This window comes from Protopterus annectens, chromosome 11.part0 (assembly GCF_019279795.1).
Source record: "Protopterus annectens isolate FY-2018-M chromosome 11.part0, PAN1.0, whole genome shotgun sequence".
NCBI lineage: Eukaryota > Metazoa > Chordata > Ceratodontiformes > Protopteridae > Protopterus > Protopterus annectens.
Window position 1 is genome coordinate 152152729 of NC_056745.1, and position 22831 is coordinate 152175559.

Below are 22831 nucleotides of genomic sequence, written 5' to 3' on the forward strand. Positions count from 1 at the left end.
CATAAACTAATCTCACTGGATATTCACATCCCGACCCCACCCCCTGCCCAGAAAACCACAGTGAAAAACTTCTCTAAAGCAAATTTCACACTCCTCAAAACTGAGGTGGAATCCTTCAAAGCCCCCGGGCCTGTGGAAAATACGGCCCAGACCGCAGAATCCTTTATAAACGCATTCTATGAACACCTTCAGGAATGCATGGATCATGCGATCCCGAATAAAACCAAGACCCAATTCTCCAAAGGCAGACGTCCTGTCTGGTGGACCCCAGCCATAAACAAACTATACAATAGAAGGAGGAAGCTACTAAATGATAGAGCAAAATCCCAAAAAGGGAAGGCATCACTGATCAGTATTAGCAAAAAACTACGGGCACACATAAAATTGTCTAAGGTCAGCTTCGAGAGAAAAATTGCACAGGACACTAAGGATAATCACAAGGCTTTCTTTAGTTATGTTAGGAACCTGGGTGGTAATTCCCAGATATGCTCAGAATTAGTCCAAAATGACAAAAAATACACCGAACCCACAGACATTGCCAACATCCTAGCTGACAGGTTCAGCGCAAACTTCTCCCCACCAAAAGGGCAAATATCTATCCCAGCAGAGTGCTGCCCCCCTGACATCTCAGATGCTCAGGTAAGAGCCGCCCTCTCCAAAGCAAAAAACACAGCATCAATGGGACCAGATGGTGTCCCGGCCTGTGTCTTACATGAACTCCAAGAAGAGCTAAACCCAAACATAAAACTACTGTTCAATCTCAGCCTTACTACAGGATATGTGCCCAAAGAGTGGCGTACAGCAACAGTGGTCCCTCTCCATAAAGGTGGTGCCTCAACGGATCCTGGAAACTATCGCCCCATAAGCCTGACTTGCTTGGTCTGCAAAGCTATGGAAAGGATCATCATGGACCTCATAAATAAAGATATTGGGGACCTACAAACACTGGATCCTACCCAGTTCGGCTTTGTTAAGGGCAGATCCTGCCTCTTAAACCTGGTTGATTTCTTTGAAACAGTCACCAAGGCCATTGACGAGGGGAAGGTGGTCCACACAGCCTACCTGGACCTCGCAAAAGCCTTCGATACAATACCCCACTCGGGCATTATAGATAAGCTCACCATCTTAAATATAAACCCCTATGTCACTAGATGGATTGCAAACTGGCTCAAGGACAGAACCCACATGGTTAGAATTGCTGGAGCCATGTCAGATTCCAAACCAGTTACAAGTGGTGTCCCACAAGGCCCTGTCCTGGGACCTCTCTTGTTCGGTATATATTTCTCGGAGGTACAGGCCAACACGGAAGGACTGTGGCTGGCCAAGTTCGCAGATGACTGCAAACTGGGTGCCATAATCAACTCTCTAGTCGACACAAGCATCCTCCAAAAGGGCCTCATAGAAACAGACAACTGGTGCCAGAGCCATGTCCTCAACCTAAATGCCAAAAAGTGTATAGTCATCGCCTTTGGCAAAAACAAAGTGCCCACAAATTACCACATAGGTGGTAATCCATTAAGTATAGAAGAAGTAATTAGGGACCTGGGGACCCAAGTTGATAGCAATCTCTCATTTGACAACCACGTGGCCAAAGTGGTTAGAAAAACATTTTATATAGCCCACCTAATCTTGAAGGGATTCACATCTAGATCAGGGGACGTCATTGTGCCTCTTTACTCATCCCTCATCAGGCCCATAATTGAGTACAATGCCCCTTTTGGGATGTACCTTACCAGACACCTGCAGCAACTGGAAAGACCCCAAAAGTACCTCACCAAGAGGATCAAAGGGCTCAAACAGATGCCATATGCTGCCCAGTTAAAGAAACTCCAGCTCTACTCAGTGGCATACCGCCTGTTCAGAGGCGATCTGTGCCTGACGTATAAAGCCATGTCCAACCCGGAATTAATGGACATGCTGCACCTCAGAAAATCCAAATCCCATCGAGCTACGCTCGAGAGACTTGAACCTCAGCACTGAAATAAATAGGACATGCTGGAGGGACGGATTCATAACCCAGAGGCTCCCTTCACTCTGGAATAAAATCCCAGTCCAGGTTAGGCAGAGTCCCTCACTGACTCTCTTCAAGAGGAATCTTGATGAGTGGATGGGAGATCGTAGGTTTACCCCGGGTATCACTTCTGTGTCACTGTTAGACAGAGGCACAGTATACTAACCTCGAAAAAGGGCATAGCAAAATAAATTTAAAATGGGTGGCGAAAGCCAAACACATTCTGGCTAGGCTTATAAATGCCCTAGGGCAGATAGCCTAGTATGAACCTATGAACCTATGAACCTATTACAGTAAAAGCATTTTATAGCATAAATACGTCTTCCTGAAGTATTGATGGAAACGTTTTAGGATCTCTTATATTTAAAAAAGACTTCAATACAGCAACTGTTTTGCTAGAAACAAAACTAGCTCTGTATAGATTTAGGTATACATTATATTAGCAAGCAGACTATAATCAAAAATATTTTCTTCTATTGATGCTTTTTCTATTTCTTCAATTATTGATAAAAGTGCATTCTTCATGTTGTTTAAAGGATTGCAGTGTAAGTCATTCTTTCCTGCATGAATACATATTTTATTATATTTGGATTTCATGTTTAATAACCTAGGAAGTAGTGAGTTAATATTCATTAGACTTATGCCTGGCATAAAACTATCAGTGATTCTATTCTTGACCAAACAGATGAGTTAGTTTATGGTTTATCAGAGAACAACCCCCCCCCCCCCCCAAATTAGGACCTGATGTTCTTGGGTACAAAATGTTTCTGCAGACCTTACATTAAATTTAAAATGTTCACAGCTGGCTAATTGTAAAAAAGTTTGAACAATTTGTTTTCTGGCCACTGTTAAGAACTTTCTTTATTTTTCTTATTGTCAGATTTCCCAGTAATAATCGCAAGATGTAATTTATATGGATCATAAGCAGCAGTTTCATGTCCAGATACATTTACATCTTTTTTGAATATTAATAACTTCAATGTTAATATTATTCTCTAAAAGACTTGTAGAGGGTTTGTTAATTTTACCTCTCCCCTGAATGTTCTTTCTTATTACCTTAATTTTTCTTTTTGCTTTTTCCTCCCACCCTTCCATCATTATTACAGTCCATGACAGGTCTACAAGTTCCTCCCTGACCCACTGGACCACTTCTGGTAATCTGCTGGAGCTGGTCATGGATCACAGGCTACAGGGCTTGGGAACTTATTTGCCTACCCTTTATTTCCCCCCCTCCCCTTGTGGCGGTGTGGTATGACCCTTGAGTGGCATGCAGTGTGAGGATGTGCAGGATATGACCCTACCTCAGCTTCAGCTCAGACAAGCCCCACTGCCCTGCTGACTATGCCTCTTCTGTTAACATTCCTGGCCTCCAACAGGGATTGTCATCTAGAGACACATGTACAATCCTCCCCACAGGATAGGCATGCCCATCTCTCCCTGCCAATCTGCCACTTAGCAGAGAAGCTAATTAAACCCAGGTCACTTGGGTCGTAATTGGGGCTTATCCTCCTCTGCCAGTGAAGTGTCTTCCTTTGTCATTATTTTCTGTGTATTTAATGATTCTACTATGAGTTGGTGACTTCTTGAATGTGGATGTTTCACAAGAATGAAACGAAAATGCCTAAAACCAAAAGGGTGAAAAACTCCTTTTTTCTTGTTTTTTGCAGGTGGTCAAGCCACGTTGCACTCCCCCATACCCCCAAACTTATATATGCCATCTCCACAGTCACACCAGCTCTAAGAAGGGAGTTAACTTCCTAAAGAAGTGAATAACTGCCAGTTTACATTTGGAAATCACACCGGCAATCATTTCCTGTGGGATAAAGCATTCGGCATTATGCTGTTCATCTTTTCTTTCTGAGGGCTAGTGGCAGTCAGGCAATTTCACCTCAAGCATGTGTAGGGAAGCCATATTTAATACTTGAATGTTCTTTGAGTTTATATTACAATAATTTCTTGTGAGTTTTATTATTTCTGTTTTCAACACGTACCTCTGGATTAGTGGTATGCTTGAATTCTAAATGTGGAAATGAGAAGTAACAGGGGGCAGATGAACATCATGTTTCTTTGTCTTATAGCTTTCTTTCCCCTTGGACAGTTTCATGTAATAATATCTTGGGTATTAAGACTTCTTGTTTGATAGGATCATATTGAGTTACTGACTGCTGGATCTGTTCTGTTGCGTCCTCCTTACTAACAGAATCATTTTCAAATGTCTTTTCGGGACTTTTATACTTGTACTTCTGTTGTTACTGATATGTCAGCATCACTAATCCCTTTCTACAGATTCTCAAAACCGTGGTTCAGTTAGTTCACATCTAGTACTCAGCCCAAGGTCATGTTCTGTCCTTATAGCTGGATTAGGTTTGCTATTGCTAATAATAAAAGATGGTTTACTTCTTATCTCACTAACAGAAAACAAGCTGTTCTCTGGAATAACCACATCTCTTCTCTTTTGCCTGTTTCTATCGGAGTTCCTCAAGGCTCTATTCTCGGCCCACTTCTCTTTTCCCTCTTCATTAATGATCTCCAAAATATAATCCCTCAAGCTACTTGCATTCAATATGCTGATGATTCTACACTCATCTGCTCTGCATCGTCCACCTCAGAACTTAGATCTCATACTCAAATAGTCTTTAATACCGTCGAAACATGGTTCTCTAGTCGATTCCTCTTACTAAATGCTAAAAAAACTAAACTCCTCCTCTTCACCCCCACATCCAGGACCCCCCCTTTAAACTTCACCATCTCCTCTAACAATGCCACTATCATCTCTCCTGACTCTACCACTAAACTGTTAGGTATTACAATTGATAATAATCTCTCTTTCAACCAACACATTAACAACTTCATAAAACTTGTCAATAGGAAAATAGGATCCTTATATCGTATTAGACCATTTCTAACACCTTCCTCTAGAACTAGGATTGCTCACTCCCATCTGCTTTCCACTCTTCTCTATGCTTCTCCCATTTTCACCAACCTTAAGAAAAACAACCTTACTAAATTGGTTACCTGCTACAATAACATTGCTTGCTTCGCTACAGGGAACCCCTATAGAACACATCACTGTCTCAACCTGAAACCACTAGGCTGGCCAGAATTTCAAAACTATCTTGCAATCCAACAACTCACTATTGCCCATAAAATTCTGTACCAACCAATGAACACCCCTATACTCTCTCAACTCATAATCCCATATAATAATCTTAACTCTCTCCGCTCCTCTAGTAAACTATTGGCTAGTTCTATAAAATCAAATAACACTGCTGGTGACCCCCTTTTTACCAATTCAGTAGGTACAAAATGGAATTTATTACCTAGCAACATAACAAAGATTACATCATTACCTCTTTTCAAACAAAACATTAAACTGCACTTCCAAAATCACTGGCTGTGCACCTGTAGTAAACCTGATTAACTTTCCACTACTTATACTCTACTTCAAAACTATCTCCTACTTCTTACCTACTTACTTGCTCTCCTTTCTATAACTAATCACTTCTAATTTCCCTTATTCTTAGCTCTCTTTTCTCTTACTTCCTACCTGTATCAATATCTTACAAAGTATTTTTAACTTTATATAATGTCTTTGGACTTTAACTGTGTGTGGTAGTAATTATTTCATTTAATATCTTTATCATACTTAGTATTTTATGTTTGTATAGGTATTTTTTGTTTTACTTTGTGGACTGTGTGTCAGTAATTAACTCACTTAGTAATAATAAGTAACTGTAGAGTTGTTAGTTTTTGTCTCTTCAAACTTTCTTTAAAACACAAGTATGTTTTCCTTTATTGTATTCTCTGTGGAGTTTTTCTCCCCGGGCCTCTACTGAAAATGGAAATATCTCCAGCTAGACTAGCCCGGTCAACAAATGTAAAATAAATAAAATAAAATAAATAATATCACATGTAGATTTTTACTGCTACAGTTATAACATTTCTTTTTCCTCTTTTTTAGCTGTATTTTGAGTACAACCAGACATCTTAATACTTTTTATGTTTCCTCTTCTTTATTTTATTAAGGTGCACGCCATCTTTAACAGCCCATTATAAGCAGGAGTAGAAGATTTATGGTTGATGTCATTTCAGTAGCGGCCACATTCTAAAACTACGTTAGTGGTGTCTACCTGTAAGACATTTTCTTATGTCACATTTTCAGTTAGACAATAGTTCTAACACAGTCTTAATAGACATTCCATTACTGCAAGAACAATTAAACTGTTCATTAGATTTTGTATGGTTACAATGCTAAGGAGTTTGCAAAGCTTTTCACAAATAACACATATTTTGGTTACAGACAACTGAGAATTCTTCATAATTACTCCACAGATATATCACAATGGGTTGTCTCCCTTGTTTATCTCAAGAATACAAATCTAATACCCTATCATCTATAAAACTTCCTTGTCACAATACTGGAGCATATTCACTTGAAAAATTTTGCATAGAACTTTTTTAACTCCTAACAGGATAGTTAAATTTAGTAAATCTAAAAACATCTCTTGTTGGAGCTGTAAATTTAGTATATCTAAAAACATCTCTTGTTGGAGCTGTTCACAAGTATGCAAAGCAGATTGGTTGCATATATTTTATGACTGTTCTAAGTTAAAACAATTTTGAAATGCCATAGATGATTTCCTAAAAGCTTTATTTTTTTTATTCTTTCTCACTTAGAAAAAATATAATTTTATTTAATGTGAATGAAAGCTATCCTTTAAGTAAAAATAATCTTTTTTTTTACTATGGACAGTTTTTTGCGATTGCAAGAAAATGCATCACACAGAAACTTCTCCTCCACTTACTGAAGACTTCCTACTCTTTTTGAAAGAAACAAAAGTGAAAGAATTCACAATCTATCCCAAGCCTTTTATCAACAATCCCTAGAAAAAGTAATATCTCTTACTGACACTTTCCAAATGGTTTCCACTTCTCTTTCATTAAATGACTGGAAATTATCTTTACAGTATTTATTTATTAATTGGAACATTGAACATTTTCAAGTTTCTATTTATTGTTTCTCTTCAGGCCTTTGTACATAATTACAGTTAAGTTCATCTAATGTTGTGCTTTTTAATTATTAAGTTTCAAATATGTATTATTAATTATATTATTTAAAAAAAAGGAAATAATAATTGCTCCAGAGAATGTACATTCTATTAAGTAATTATTTTTTAGCAAGTCACTGAAAACATAAGAATTCAATGAGTCCATAGCTTAAAATTTATGGCCTATATTCCAGAGCTTTTACCAATGTCACCAATCAAAACAGATAATGACATAACCTGACTAACTTCACTTAAACTACAATAAAAGGTTCCTTAAGGGTAAGTAAAGGCACTTAAATAAAAGAAACTGAGTAAAGGTGACTCCTATGATATTCCAAAACATCAGTATTTCATTGTCTGAGTTATAAATAAGTCAAGCATGATGCAGTTTATATAGACAAGGTAATGAACACAATGAAAATTCACAGTTATTTAAAAGTTGGAATAAAGTTTTGCTGTGCATAAATACTGCAGACCATAAATAAAAAAAGGTTAGAACCACTGTAGTACTCCAAAATCTGCTAATTTATATATATTTTTTCCATGGTGTGTTAACATACAGATGCCATATAGAAGGCAACAATAGATCACAACCTATGTTGCCCCCAATCAACTACTATATGATCCTAATGCACTGCGTCAGCATTAACATTAACAATTTTAAAATATTAAAACATAGGTATAAACAGTTTAACAGTTCACAGTGAGTTTTAATAGAATTTGTGATATTTTATAAAGAGTAGGCTGTGAAGAAATAATGTTAGTTTTCTAGTACGAGAACTGTTGTAGAATTACTAAGGCTTTTTTAACCAGGGTTGATTGGGTTGATCGCACTAGTCTAGCAGCATCTTTTGGGGGGAGGCTCAAGGTGGTATTTATATTACTAGGAGAAAATGGCCACACTGAAGAACTTCCCCTATTCTTTTTGGAATGAGCACTTCCTGTTCCTAGCACAGTGATGGTGGGAAGGATAGTGTGCAACAAGGTAAAAATGGTGGAAGTCACAGAGGTGAATATCAGTGTTGTGGAGAGCAGCAATGAGATTGCATACTATTCAGAAGTTATTTTTCAGCAGAATTTATTTGATGAAATTAAAAAAGAAGAATTGGCAAGTGAAGCTTGTGTTACAACCATCCAATCAGGAGGATTGTGGGATGATTTGCTGAAGGAGATGGTGATGCAGAGCGAGCCAGAGAATGAATGAGATGTTTCCTGGGGAAACATTATGGATAAAATACAGAAGGAAGAAGCAGATTCCATCCTGGGGGATGGTGGTAAGATGGAAAGGAAATCCTATGCAGTAGAAGTGAAATAAGGCATAAGGGGAGTAACAAAAAAGTAAAAGGCAGAAGAAGACAGAAAGCAGATGTATGAGGTGAGGATTCAAAATAAAGAAGAAAAAGAACTGGATAGGCATAACGTTTGGGGCAACTTAATAGTTCCTTTTGGTGAAAAAGCTCGAGAGGTAAGAACATTTGTGAAAATTCACACAAACTGGTAGAAAGCAAAAAACGAAGGAACCAAATCAGAAATCCACTCCAAAGTAGTTTATTTAAATGCTTTTCATTTCCCAAATAGAAACTTCATCAGAATATGCTTACAAACCCAGCACCATCTTTTTATATCAAACCCCTAATAATTTACATTCAACAAACCCCGCCTTCTTAAAGTTATATGATACATGATATATCCAATTAGAACAATTTTTATACAAATTCAATAAAAAGCATATACTATTAAAAATATATACACACAAATGCAATAATAAAAATATAAATACTTGACATTCTCATCTTTACAGATAAAAAATTAGCTCTTAATCTTAAAGTAGAGCTAATGGAAACTGCACTATTCAAACCTGGGTAGTTACTAGCATTAGTCCACAGCTGCCATTTAAGCACTTTTTGTTCTAAGTAATCATTCAATGGACCCCATCTGTCTCCTAAAATAACTTGATCAATAATAACAAATCTAAACCCATCTATGAACTTGAAAAAGCATACCCCTTACCCCCTTTGGGTCAGCAAAGATTGGACAATGGTAGCAATTATGTAATACAGACTGATAATAACAACCTTGAACATGATGGCCCTGGTAATATTTCTGATCCTTTAGAATATCCCCCTCTGAGGAGGTCTGAGTGACTCAGGAATCAAAGAGGGAAAGAGTACTACAATCATTACAATTATTCAACAACCATGAGAAGGAAGGGGCGACGGGGAAGGGAGATTTTACAACAATGGGAGGAATTAGATGGAAGCAATACTCCTTATACCATTGTAAAGAATAATTGTGGGGATTTCAAGATATACAATTATAGTAACAACTTTTTATTGCTGATTTGTTTGAAAAAGGATTGTCATTTGTACCAGTGAGAAATGCATCATTGGATGAAGTACTGATTAATTTGAAGTTATTTACTAGGAAATTACATTTTGATTTTTACTTTAAGGGGTCTAATACACAAGTATGTAGTCAAAAATATGTCAAAAACAAGTGTATTTAACCCCGCACTACATCCTATTGTATACATTGTTGAAAAAGTTATGAAAGTGACATCAGAAGGGCATTAGAGGACTGTAAGTATAAAAAGGATAACGTACACAATATGACTAGAGAAGAAATGTGTTTGTTACAAAGTCTTTGTAATAATGGAGAATTAAAAATCATGGAACCCGACAAAGGTGGAGGCCTTGTGGTTATGAATTTGAATGATTATAACAACAACATGTTTACAATATTATATACAGACACATTGTGAAATCAGTCTTAATGAGAAAAATATTACACATAGGAAGGTAGATGCAGCACTAGAAGAACTTGTGTTTAATGAACAAATTAGTGTCCCTGAGTATAATTTTTTAGTTGTAAAAAATCCCAAAATACCCACTATTTCTGGAGCTCCAAAAATACATAAAGATCTTAATGATCCCCCATTAAGACCAATAGTTGATGCTAGAGCCTCCAAGACTTTTCCAATAGTTAAATTTATAGAGTCACAGTTGAAAAATATACTGACAGAGCATCCTTGGATACTCAAGGATTCCTGGGATTTTCTAAGTAAGAGCTCCAGGGACATGTATCAGGATGATTTTATTTTTGTGACAATTGATATCAGAGATCTATTATCCATTATACCCCATAAGAAGGGTATTGAATGGTTCTATTTGTACTTATGTCAGTATACAAATATGGGACATGATTGGATCCTTACAATTCATACTTTAATGGAGCTAGTATTGGACAGCAATATTATTATTTTTGAACAGCAATTATTTAAATAATGCAGAGGTGTAGCTATGGGTGCAGCATGTGCCCCCATATTTGCAAATATTGTTCTTGCATATTGGGAATTGGAATATATTGTCCATTGTCCATATTCTTGCAATTGGTTATATTATAACCATTTTTTGGATGATATTATTATCTTGTGGAAAGGTGACAAAAAGGAGTTAGATCGATTTTTCTTATATATGAAAGAAAGTACAGATTTTTTGGAATTTACCATAACTACAGGTGATGACGTTGTTAACTATCTAGATATTACTGTTAGAAAAGATAAGGAAAATAAACAGTTTAGCTCCACAATTTATAGAAAACCTACTTATTCAAACACCTTATTGTATTACAATAGCTGGCACCCACTTCACCAAAAGAGTTCACCCGTCAAAGGACGATTAGCTAGGATGGTATTTGACTTTAATGAGTTCTTGGTACAAATGGATATACTTAGAGACATGCTTATTAAGAGAGGATATCTAGATAGGTTTATGATGGCTATAATGGAGGAAGTGAAAAATAAACAAATTAATGGGCATTATTTTCCGCTTTTAGGGATAGCAAGCATTGCCCAGGTAGGAATTATTGAAACAGATAAAATTATTTTAAAAAAGCTGCAATGCTGACTTATAATAAACAGTTTCAGGATATTAGGGAAATTATCTACCACAATCGGAGAATTTTTAGTATTGAGCCAGAATATTGTAATATTGTAGGAACATCCCCTAAAATTGTCTATAAAAAGGACATTTGTTTTAAAAGTATGCTGGAAAAGGTTAAACAAGGGGTAGAGAGTGGGGCGATGAAAACAAATGTGGCTCTTGCCTACAATGTAAATACATGATAGAGACCAGTGAAATAGATATTCCTAACTATGGCAAATATGTAATTAGTAGGAAATTTAATTGTGGGAGTAAAGCGGTTGTTTATTTAGCCCTGTGTAAACAATGTTCTGGGTTTTATATTGGAAAAACTATTAATACTTTTAGGAGTCACATATATCAGCACTGCTGTGATATCAAAAAGAAGGATAGTAAGAATGCTTTGGCAGCACATATTATAGAAAATGATGGACATGATTTTAGATTTGTTATTATTGATCAAGTTATTTTAGGAGACAGAGGGGGTCCATTGAATGATTATTTAGAACAAAAAGAGCTTAAATGGCAACTGAGGACTAATGCTAGTAACTACCCAGGTTTGAATAGTATAGTTTCCATTAGGTCTATTTTAAGATTAAGAACTGATTGTTATTTGTAATGATGAGTATGTTAAATATTTATATTTTTATTATTGCATTTGTGTGTATATATCTATATAGTAATTTATGCTTTTTATTGAATTTGTATAAAAATGCTTCTAATTGGATGTATCATATGACTTTAAGGAGGTGGGGTTTGTTGAATGTTAATTATTAGGGCTCTGATATAAAAAGATGGTGCTGGGTTTGTAAGTGTATTCTGATGAAGTTTCTATTTGGGAAACGAAAAGCAGTTAAACTACTTTGGAGTGGATTTCTGATTTGGTTCCTTTGTTTTTTTGCTTTCTAAGAGCATTTATTCTTATAAACAAAAAGACATTTTATGATGTTATATCTAAGACTGTTTATTCAATTAAATATTTTCTTGGATATTATGAAAGGAAGAAAAAGAAGTATAATCCTTGGAACTTAAATGTAATAAAAGCATTTAATATGGAAACAACAACAACAAAAAGATTCATATGCAATTTCAAAGAGAAGTAGAAAAAGATTTCACAGGACTTTTAAAACACTTATGTTATGCTAGACATTGCAATGGTTTATGATAAAGGTATTTATGGACTGGTGGATGGGATTATAATATTTGGTTAAATATAGAAAAATATAGAAAAAGACATAATTACACATATTCCAAGTATGAACAAAAATGTAGAACACAGCACCACAGCAAACCAATAAAAAGCAAATGGCAAAGAGCAGTATAAAATCCAAACAGACTTTTATTCAAACACCAACAATATCTCAAATATTTAAAATACAATCAATTAAATATTTACCAATAAAAAACATACAGATACAATAGCCATAAAAATTTTAAAGGCACAGCTTTCTTTAAAGGCAGAAAACATACAGGGCTATTGCCATGAAGGCACACATAGTAGGATACTTATTTAAAAAGCTTTCTTTCTTTCAGAACTGGCTTAAGAGGTACTGATGCATTCAAGCCTGCACCTCTATGTGCTGATAGTTTGAGAATCCATCTTAGTTCTTTCTCTTCTGTCACATTAGTTATATCACCCAACCTAAAACTTTCATAGATTACTTATACTGCCATAAACTTAAAGCAATGGTTAGTGCCTTTCTCTAGAATGTGTTTGGCTGGGGCACTATAACTATGACCCTTATTAGCACAGTTTGGTTTGCTGTGGTGCTGTGTTCAACATTTTTGTTTATTTTATTTGGTTCATGGTTGAACACAGCTTTGCAGTCAGCAGGACTTGTTTTACTATATTCCAAGTATGATGTATGTTGAAGGAAATAAGAGTATGGTAAAATACTGGGGGAAACCCAAAACATTTTTTTTGTGTGGAAAAGACAGACATCTGATAAATAGCTGTAACAAAAATAAATGTTATATTTGTGAGGAACTGAGTCATGATGCAAGAAAATGTGAACTGAAATGTTACTAACAAAATTAGACATTTATGGATGATTTATAAAACTGAAACTTATAATAATAAAAGTGAAGAAAAAAGAGAAGTAAATGAAAAAGACAGGAAACATTAGAAGTGGTGGAAGTACAAGATAAATTAGCTAAAGAATACAAAGAAAGAAATAAAAAGGAATACATAAATGAAGTTCTGAAATAAGTGAGGAGGAAGATATAAATTGGAAAGTAGTAAAAGGAAAAAAAAAGAATTCTATTGGTAAAAGAGTAAAAGAAAAAAGAAAATGTAAAGGGATATGTACAAAAGAATAAGAAAGGGAATGGATGAGAAATAAAATGAAGTTATAATTTCTAGAAAGTAAAGGAAAAGGGAAAGTAATAATTTTAGAGTGCTTTAAATGTGAATAGTATTAAAACATAGTTAGAAGGATAGGGGTTTTGGAATGGTGCAATCAATGTGATGTAGATGTAATTGCATTAGAAGATGCACAATTTTTAACAAGTGAAGTAAGATTACAACCAGAAAAAATATTTATAGGAGATAATTTGGAATTTGGGAAATGAAAAGTATTCAGGAATAGCTTATTTTGCAGAAATACAGTGAAAATATTAGCTATAACTTTAGTAAGAATGGGAAGATTAACTATTTTGGATTTAAGATGAAAATAACATGTATATAGAATCATAGCATTATATCCTTATGTTGCCTGTAAAGAAAGGGACATTTCATTTCACCAGTTTCTAGACTATGTAGTGATAAATATAAATATTATAGTGGTAGGATATTTCAATTATGATTTAAGAGGCAATGTTAGAAGCTATGAGATGTGGTAAATTTATTCTTTGGGATAAAAAATCATGGACTTACAAAAGGGGTATTTACAGAACTGAAATAGATTACCTCATAGTATCAGAAGGATAGGAGAAGGAGAAGTAATTGAAACAGGTTTTTCTAATCATCTAACAATATTGCTAGAGATAAAGGTAAACAAGGAATATATAACAATAGGCAAATGAATAAAAAGGTTAAATGAGAAAACATGGAACGAAGAAGGAAAGAGATTAATACAGTTATGGATAGATTATATTACTATGAGAGCATTTTATAAAAAATGGTCTGAATGGCGGATGACTTTTAAGGTAAAACATAAAAAATGTTTCTTACATTGGCAGTATGATGTGAGACAAGTAGACAAACAAAAGTATAGAAGTGTATATCAAGATGCATTAGAAGATTTAGAAAATAATGACAGGGTATTTTTATAAAGAAAAATAATCATATAGATGAAATTAAGAAAAGATTAAGGAGTTATAATTGAAACAAAGATACTTCTTGCAGGGAAAACAAGGAGAAGTATTGGCATATTTAAGTCGATTAGTAAAGGAAGAAAGTAGTATAATGAGAGTAATGAAAAATGTAGGAGAAATAGAAAGAACCTAGGAACAAATTATGAATATTGTAGCATAGTATGTCCAATAAAGATTTAAAGCAAAAAACAAGTCAAAAATAATATGGGAAGTAAACAAGTTTTTGGATCAAGAAAATAAAGAACTGGGAAAGCAGATTTCTCTGTATGAGTTAGGCAAAGTATTAGGACAAGTGAATATAGATTTGGCTGCAGGACCAGATGGAATCAGATATGAAATGTATATACATTTAATGGAATGGCAAAAATAATATTTTTAAAGATTTTGAATGAATGGCTAGATGAAAGTTTCATCTATAAAGAATTATGTAGTTGAATATTTACATTTATTTGGAATAAAAAAGACAAAAGTCAATTAAAAAGAATGGAAACTGATAGTAATAAATAATAATGACAATAAGATATTTATGAAACTAATACAGAACAGATTTGAAACTAAGATGGAATGCATTATAGAGGAAAGGATATACAGCATAAAGTGGAAGGGATGTCAAGTATTATTAATGATAGGGAGATTGTGGATGATATTATGAACAGAAGATACAGCATAAAGTGCACGGGATGTTAAGTATTATTAATGATAGGGAGATTGTGGATGATATTATGAACAGAAGATACAGCATAAAGTGGTCGGAATGTCAAGTATTATTAGTGATAGGGAGATTGTGGATGATATTATGAACAGAAGAGAAGAAGTTAACTTATGATAGGAGGTGTTGATATGGCATTTCATGCAACAGGACATGAAATTTTATGGTTATAATGAAGGAATACAATATATGTAAGAAAATTAGGAAATTGTATATGTCTGCCAAGAGTAATAAAGTAAAAATTCTAGAAAATGGTCGGTTAAGTAAAGAGATATATATGAGTAGGAGTGTAAGACAGGGATGTACGAGTTGCTTTCATTACAAATATGATTGTACATGAAATAAATTGTAAAATGATGAAAACTGTGTACATAACACTTGAAGAGTTAAAAATTACAGTCTGTTAATTAACACAGATGATATTATAGTAAGTACAAAAAAAACAAGACCTGGATAAAAGAAGTAATATTTTCTCGAAATGAATGTTTGAAGCAATAGATATGACTTTAAACAAAGAGAAAATGTAAATGATTATGCAATATGGTTAAAATAGGGTGAATCTATTTTACAATGAATGAAATCTCTGTGTTAGGTATAACATTTGGGAATATAAATGTAAGCAGATTTCAATGGGAAAAATAACAGAATAGTTAAAATGAATTTTAGCATTTAGGAAAAAGGTTTATTTGATAAATTCAGTATTAATCAGAAAAGAGAATATTTAGCAAGTTTATTCATGTTGCCAACAATATTTGAAAATGAATTATTGCAGATAATTTTTAATTCATATGGGGTCCTAGAGGGAATCCAGTAAAAAGAGGAGTTTTGTAAACCGGAAGGATGTTTAGGGTTAATTAACCTGGTGGTATATGGTGCGTCACAAAATATTGACAAAGTATTAAAGTGGATGAAAGAAAAATATGAGAGATCATTTGTAAAAATATTTAAATGTAAGTATGATACATTTTGGAGTATGGTTAAAAAGGAGCAAAAGAGAAAAGAATGTATAAATGAAGAGATGAAGCATTACCAAGAAAAATATTAATGTGAAAAATAAAACTTGAAATAGAAAAGGAGGCAAGAGTATGGTATAAAAATATAATCATACAATATTATTTTCTTAAACTATGAGAAAAATCTAACTATAAAAATAAGAAAAAAGGTGTAATAAGACAGTAGAATGCAAAGATATTTTATGGAAACAGGTAATAGATAAATTACCAGAGAATGAAATCATGCCATATTAAAAGAGAAGTGAAATCATATGCTTACATTGTGGGAAGAGGAATCTACTGAACATGTGTTTTTGAAATGCAAATGAGTATTGAAAATATAGGAAACGTTATGTAAAGAAAACTTCTTTGAAGTTATAAAAGAAGTGGATAACATAATATGGATATGATTAAATATGGGTACTATAAGAATAAAAGTAAAGAATATGTTAAAAGAATAGATAAAAAGTATGTTTATGTTATATGGGTTGTATGGAATGAAAGGATAAATGAAAATTTTTTTAATGGGAAATTAATTTTTGCAACAGTATTGAGTAAAATCACATTGTGGTTAAGGAAAAAAGGAATGGGGGGTCTAATATGAAGGACAAGTTGGTATAATAAATAAATAAGATAATTATGAATGTATAATAGTAAAGAAAGGCGATGGAAAATTGATTTGAAAATCTGAAAATATGGAAATATTATGTAAATAGTGTTCTTGTATAAATAGGATGGCCACAGTGGTGCAGCGGTTAGCATTGCTGCCTCACAGCAAGAGGTTCTCCAGTTCGATTCTCGGCTAGGGTGCCTTCTGTGTGGCATCTGCATGTTCTCCCTGTGGTCGCGTGGGTTTCCTCCGGGTGCTCCAGTTTCCTCCCACATCTCAAAGACATGCTGTAGGTGGATTGGACACTCTAAATTTGCCCTAGTTGTGAGTGTGTGCATGTGTGTGCCTTCTGTGGAAGTTTGGGCACTAGGCTGGCAACTCGACACTGTAAAACTCCACTGCCAATCATGAGCAGACAGGTGATCTGCTGTGGCAACCCCTAACCGGGAAAAGCTGAAAGAAGAAGAAGTGTTCTTGTATAAATAAAGGATCCTTATTGTTTTCAATAGATACCATGGGATCTTGTAAATCAATCTATGCTACCACCAGCATAAGCAGATGGGACTTCATTTTAACATCTCATCCAATGGATGACACATTCAGAAGAGCAGCACCACTCCCCATTATGTTGCACTGCAGTGTCAGCAATCCAGTTACATGGCATGGGAATAGAACCCCAGTTTTCTGCACCAATGTAGAATGTGTTACCCATTTTGCCACTGACACTGATGCTGAGTCATTTACTATGGTTGACCTGGTATAAAGCTGGGTCCACTAAAGGACCATTTCACTGGTCTCCCAAATAAATGATCATCTTAGAACATACAGATGTAATACAGTGACCAGAGTGGACAAAGGTCCAGTCTGCATATAGGATACATGCCTGAATGTAGAGATGATAACTCACCATAATCAGGAACTCAGAAACCCACCCAAGAAGAGAAAACTACTCTCAGTCTCCACAAGTGCAATAACCATGAAGTCAGAAGCAGCCAATTGAACCTCATCTACAATAAATAAATAAAATATCCAGTTAACTCATATAGCTATAGTGTAAAAACTCTGAGTAAAATAGGCTAATCTACATAGCTTGCCCACCCTTTGATTGCAATGTTGCTGCCTTCTTTATGTTGAAAGCTGGTCATTTAGAAATCAGTAAAGGTCATCATATGGTCAGCAGGGGGAAATGTAATCTCATCAGCAAAAAAAAAAAAAAAACTGAGCAGTTGACGTAAAGGCTATGTGAGTAAGACAGAATAATTACATAGCCTACCCATTCTTTGAATGTATAAAGATTAGTAAAGGTCATCTTTTCACTTACAAGAGGTTCTTACACATAAAGATTTGGGAGATTATTCTTCTCCACAAAATAGTATGTTCATGCAGTGCGCAGAAAGAAAAAGCTAAGTAGAGAAACTAGGTTATCATTAAAAAATGAAACAAAAAAAAATTCCACTTAAATGGCTAGCCTTACATGCTGTTAAGCTCAGAAACTACTGTAGATGATCAGTGCCGAACAACCGAGTGAAGTGTGCTATATACAACATAAACATTATGGGACTGTCCACTACCATGGCCCTTGCAGGTTATTACCATGACTACGTATGAGCAGGTTTTATTTTGGTCTGTGAAGCTGAATACTGACTGAAGTAATTGGACTGAGTATATATTAATTTATTATCAGACTGGGTGTATATTAATTTATTACTGGACTGAGTATATATATATATTAATTTATTACCGGACTGAGTGTATATATTTTATTACTGGACTGAGTATACATTTATTTATTGTTGGACTGAGTATATATTAATTTATTACTGGGCTGAGTATATTTTAATTTATTACTGGATTGAGTACATATTCATTTATTACCGGACTGAGTATATATTATTAACAGACTGGGTATATATTAATTTATTACTGGACTGAGTATATATTAATTTATCACTGGACTGAGTATATATTAGTTTATTACCAGGCTGGGTATATAGTAATTTATTACTGGACTGCATATATATTAATTTTTTGTTGCACTGATGCTTGTATATAGACTTAAAATTACCATTACATGCCACTTCAATATTTTTTTTCCTTTCATAATTTGTTTTCATTTTTGTTTTATTTATCTATTAACTCATCATGGGAGACATGCCCATTATGTTTGGTTATGTGACTATGCGAGTAGAGGCTGATCTTAAATCCAGCAGTTTGTAGTCATAACCATCTATGGTATACTGCAAGACTATTTTATTTTGCATTGTGTGCTTAGCAGCTAATCTTCCCCTAATGGTTTTATTTTAGGACACTGTTTTTTTCTGCATTATATGTTTTACTTTACTTAACAGAACCACTGCCAATTTTGCACCACTTGACCTCAAATAATAATTTTATATAGCTTTAACTATAATTTCCTTTCAGATAATGTATTTCCTTCACAGACTGTATGACAAATGACACAGTAGATTCGTTTATCAGGAAGTCATTCTGTAATTAAGCAGTAAAACGTAGAGGAAATTATATACTGGGGCTAATAAAATAGTTATGCAACAGAGGAATTTATAAACCATTTCAGCATTAGCATCTGAATTCATATTAACATTTCAGTGCTGGAAGGATGAATGACTTGCTTCCACCGCAGTCAGGACATCGTTATGTGACTTTTGATGATTCCTCTTGCAGATTGTCAGTATAACCACAGTTTGTTCTGCTTACAGACTGCATATTGGAGATAGTAATGTACGGATTCTGTTTTAATAGGATTACACTACTACTCAATGCTGCAGTCTTAGAATGTTCTCTCCTTGCCTGTGCAATGAGACACAGATGTTTTAACATTTATTTATTTTATTTTTTATTCTTTATTGACCAGGTTGGTACCACTACACTAGTCGCCTCTTTTCAGGGTAGACCCAAGGTGGTATTTATACTACTAGTGAAAATTTAGCCAGGGCACTGTAAACCTCCCCTACTATTTTTGATAGGTGCCATGGGACCTTTTCTATTCACCTGACACACCACCATCTCAATCAGATGGACCTCAATTTAACATCTTATCTGAAGAATGGCACACTCAGGAGTGCAACACCCCCCCATGCTACACTGAGGTGGGTTTGGGAATCGAACCCATAACCTTCTGTGCCAAAGATGAGTGAGCTACCTATTGCAGCACTGACACTGCAATGCAACTGACATACAATATTAATATTTCTGACATCTATAGCAGCATGTTGCCTTCTGTGGGTATAGAAGCCTATAATACTAATTCAAGCAGAATAAAGTTAACCTTAAAATTGTTGTTTTTGTCATATGCTGTCATTGTTGGGCATGGCATTGGCCACTGTTTGAAACTGGCGGCTAGAGCACTTGCTAACTGTTATGTGAGCAATACATATGATTATAAATGAGTCTTCCATCATAACCAAGTTATAATGTGTGTGAGAAATTATTTAAAAATTCACTTTGAGAGTGAAGCTTGTGAGATGAAATGCTGGAATTCACTTCAACAACACATAATTGTTATGGTTTGAGATTTGACAGTGTTTATCTGAATTACATGCAGAGATTTAGCTACTCCAGTTGTATTATCAGTTTTAAAAAAGTATGTCTGTAGAAAATGTCTAACATGTTTTTACATTGTTGGTTGCTTAGGTCTACACTGCACTTCTGGCTACAATGTTTTTTTTTGTCAGCAGAAGGTGTACTGCAGCTTTCAAAGTTGTTAATTTGCTTTCACTGTAGGTCTCTACAGATTGTCATTTGTGTGGTAGCAGAAGGTTTGTTTAGTTATAACAGGGAAGTTACAGGGGGATTCATACCTAGGTCTTTGTTACAATAACTTTGTTATAGCCAGGTTCTTACAGCAACATTGTTTATGCCTAAAAGCTTTGCAATAATATAAAGGATTATAATTGGGTCTTGAATCATAGCCAGTGTGTTAGGAATTAGAGAAATGGCATCTTGCACTTAATATGTGTAAGTCTGATATTTCAGCCATTCAGTCTCCACATTCAAGGACTTACTTTAATGGGTCCTGACATTTCAAATGGTTACCCAAAAACACAGCTTGTTGTGACAAGATCCGATCATAATTCTTTATAGTGCATGGAGCTGTATCTGCTCCATGCAATACCAGTTAGCAGCAGAAGGATTCTACTGGCTTTCAAAGCTTTTGAAAGCCAATAAAGCAATTTGGTGGTGTCAGAGATACAGCAGGCAGAAAAGAAATGTCCCTCTGAAAAACAAAGAGCTTAAAAAGCTGTTAAACACTCACATTCTGCTACACTTTTTGTTTGTGAATGTGTCAGAGTGAACATCTAACATTATCTGAAGCTGTTTTCCTGTCTTCCATGGTTCTTTGTTAGCTGACAATGCCCCTTGCATGAGGCCTGATCATAACAGTGTCTAGTGGTGCTTAACAAATTTTTATTAAACAACCCTAGTCACTATGATGAGGTCTCTTGCTAGGCAGGCGCTTAACATGTTTATCTTTTTCCCAGTATCAAAGTATAATCTTGGCACTGCAGACTTGTTACAGCTAGGTTTGTATATATGTGGCTTGTTATAACAATGTTCAATTTTGTTGATTTTGCAATATACCCAGCATATATGCATTGCAATGCATTTCCTACATTTAGTTTCAGACACAAAAGTGTTCATGGCAGCACTGAAAAGGGATCTACTTATGCTCAACTTGAACAGCAACAGCACACACACACACACACACACACACACACACACACACACACACACACACACACACACACACATAACATGCATCCCCCCCACACATGCACACATCAGGAATGTCAACAAAGTATAACAAACATTTTTGGTTAGAAGCACAATTGTGGTAATAAAACATGACAACTGAAATCAGTTCAAACTCAGAATGAACTTCAGAGCAGAAATACCTGTAAGATGTGATTTGAAAAGCAGTCTGTATTAATATTTTTTTGATTCTGTGAGATTTTGATGAATATATCATTAAAAGCCGATTAGAAGGAACGGTATGAGTGCATTGGCACAGATACAGAAAAAGATTAGAAAACCAAAACTTCTTCTTCTTCTTCTTTCGGCTGTTCCCGTTAGGGGTCGCCACAGCAGATCACCTGTTTCCATTTCTTCCTGTCCTCTGCATCTTGCTCTGTCACACCAACCACCTGCATGTACTCAATCACCACATCAATAAACCTTATCTTAGGCCTTCCTCTTTTCCTGTTACCTGGCAGCTTCATCCTTAGCATCTTTTTCCCAATATACCCAGCATCCCTCCTCAGCACATGTCCAAACCAATGTAACCACTGTAAAATAAATACATAAAAAATAAAATTGTCCCTAAAAGGACTTATAAGTCAAAAAAAAAAACAACTCATGGACATTCAGAATTGCCATTTAGCTGAAACACCTGATATCCTTAAAGGGTAATTTAGATATATTCCATGTTGCCTCTGATTCAAGACTGTTTTATGTACATAAGCATGTTGAAGCAATGTTAGATATTATTTTATAAGTGTCTATTAAGAATACAGGGCTGTTTCTTATAAATGTATCTGTTTAGCAATTGTTTTAAGTGGAGCTTTTCTCCCCGGTCCTCCGCTGAAAATGGACCTGTGTCCAGTCGGTCTTTCCTGGTCATCAAATGTAAAATAAAAAAAAATAAATAGAAAATAAATAAATAATCTCTCCTCTCTGGCTTTGTCTCCAAACCTTCCAACTTGGGCTGATCCTCTAATATACTTATTCCTAATCCTGCCACCCTCGTCACACAAAGTGCAAATCTTAACATCTTTAACTCTGCCACATCCAGCTCTGACTCCTGCCTTTTTGTCAATGTCACTGTCTCCAACCCATATAACATAGCTGGTCTCATTATCCTTTTGTAGACCTTCCCTTTCACTCTTTCTGGTACTCGTCTGTCACAAATCACTCCTGACACTCTTCTCCACCCACTCCACCCTGACTGTACTCTCTTCTTCACCTCTCTTCCACACTCGCCATTACTCTGAACTGTTGATCCCAAGTATTTAAACTCATTCACCTTCACCAACTCTACTCCCTGCATCCTCACAATTCCTCTATCCTCCCTTTCATTCACACACATATATTCCGTCTTAGTCCGGCTGACCTTCATTCCTCTCCTCTCTAGAGCATATCTCCACCTCTCCAGGGTCTCCTCAACCCGTTCCCTACTCTCACTACATATCACAATGTCATCTGCAAACAT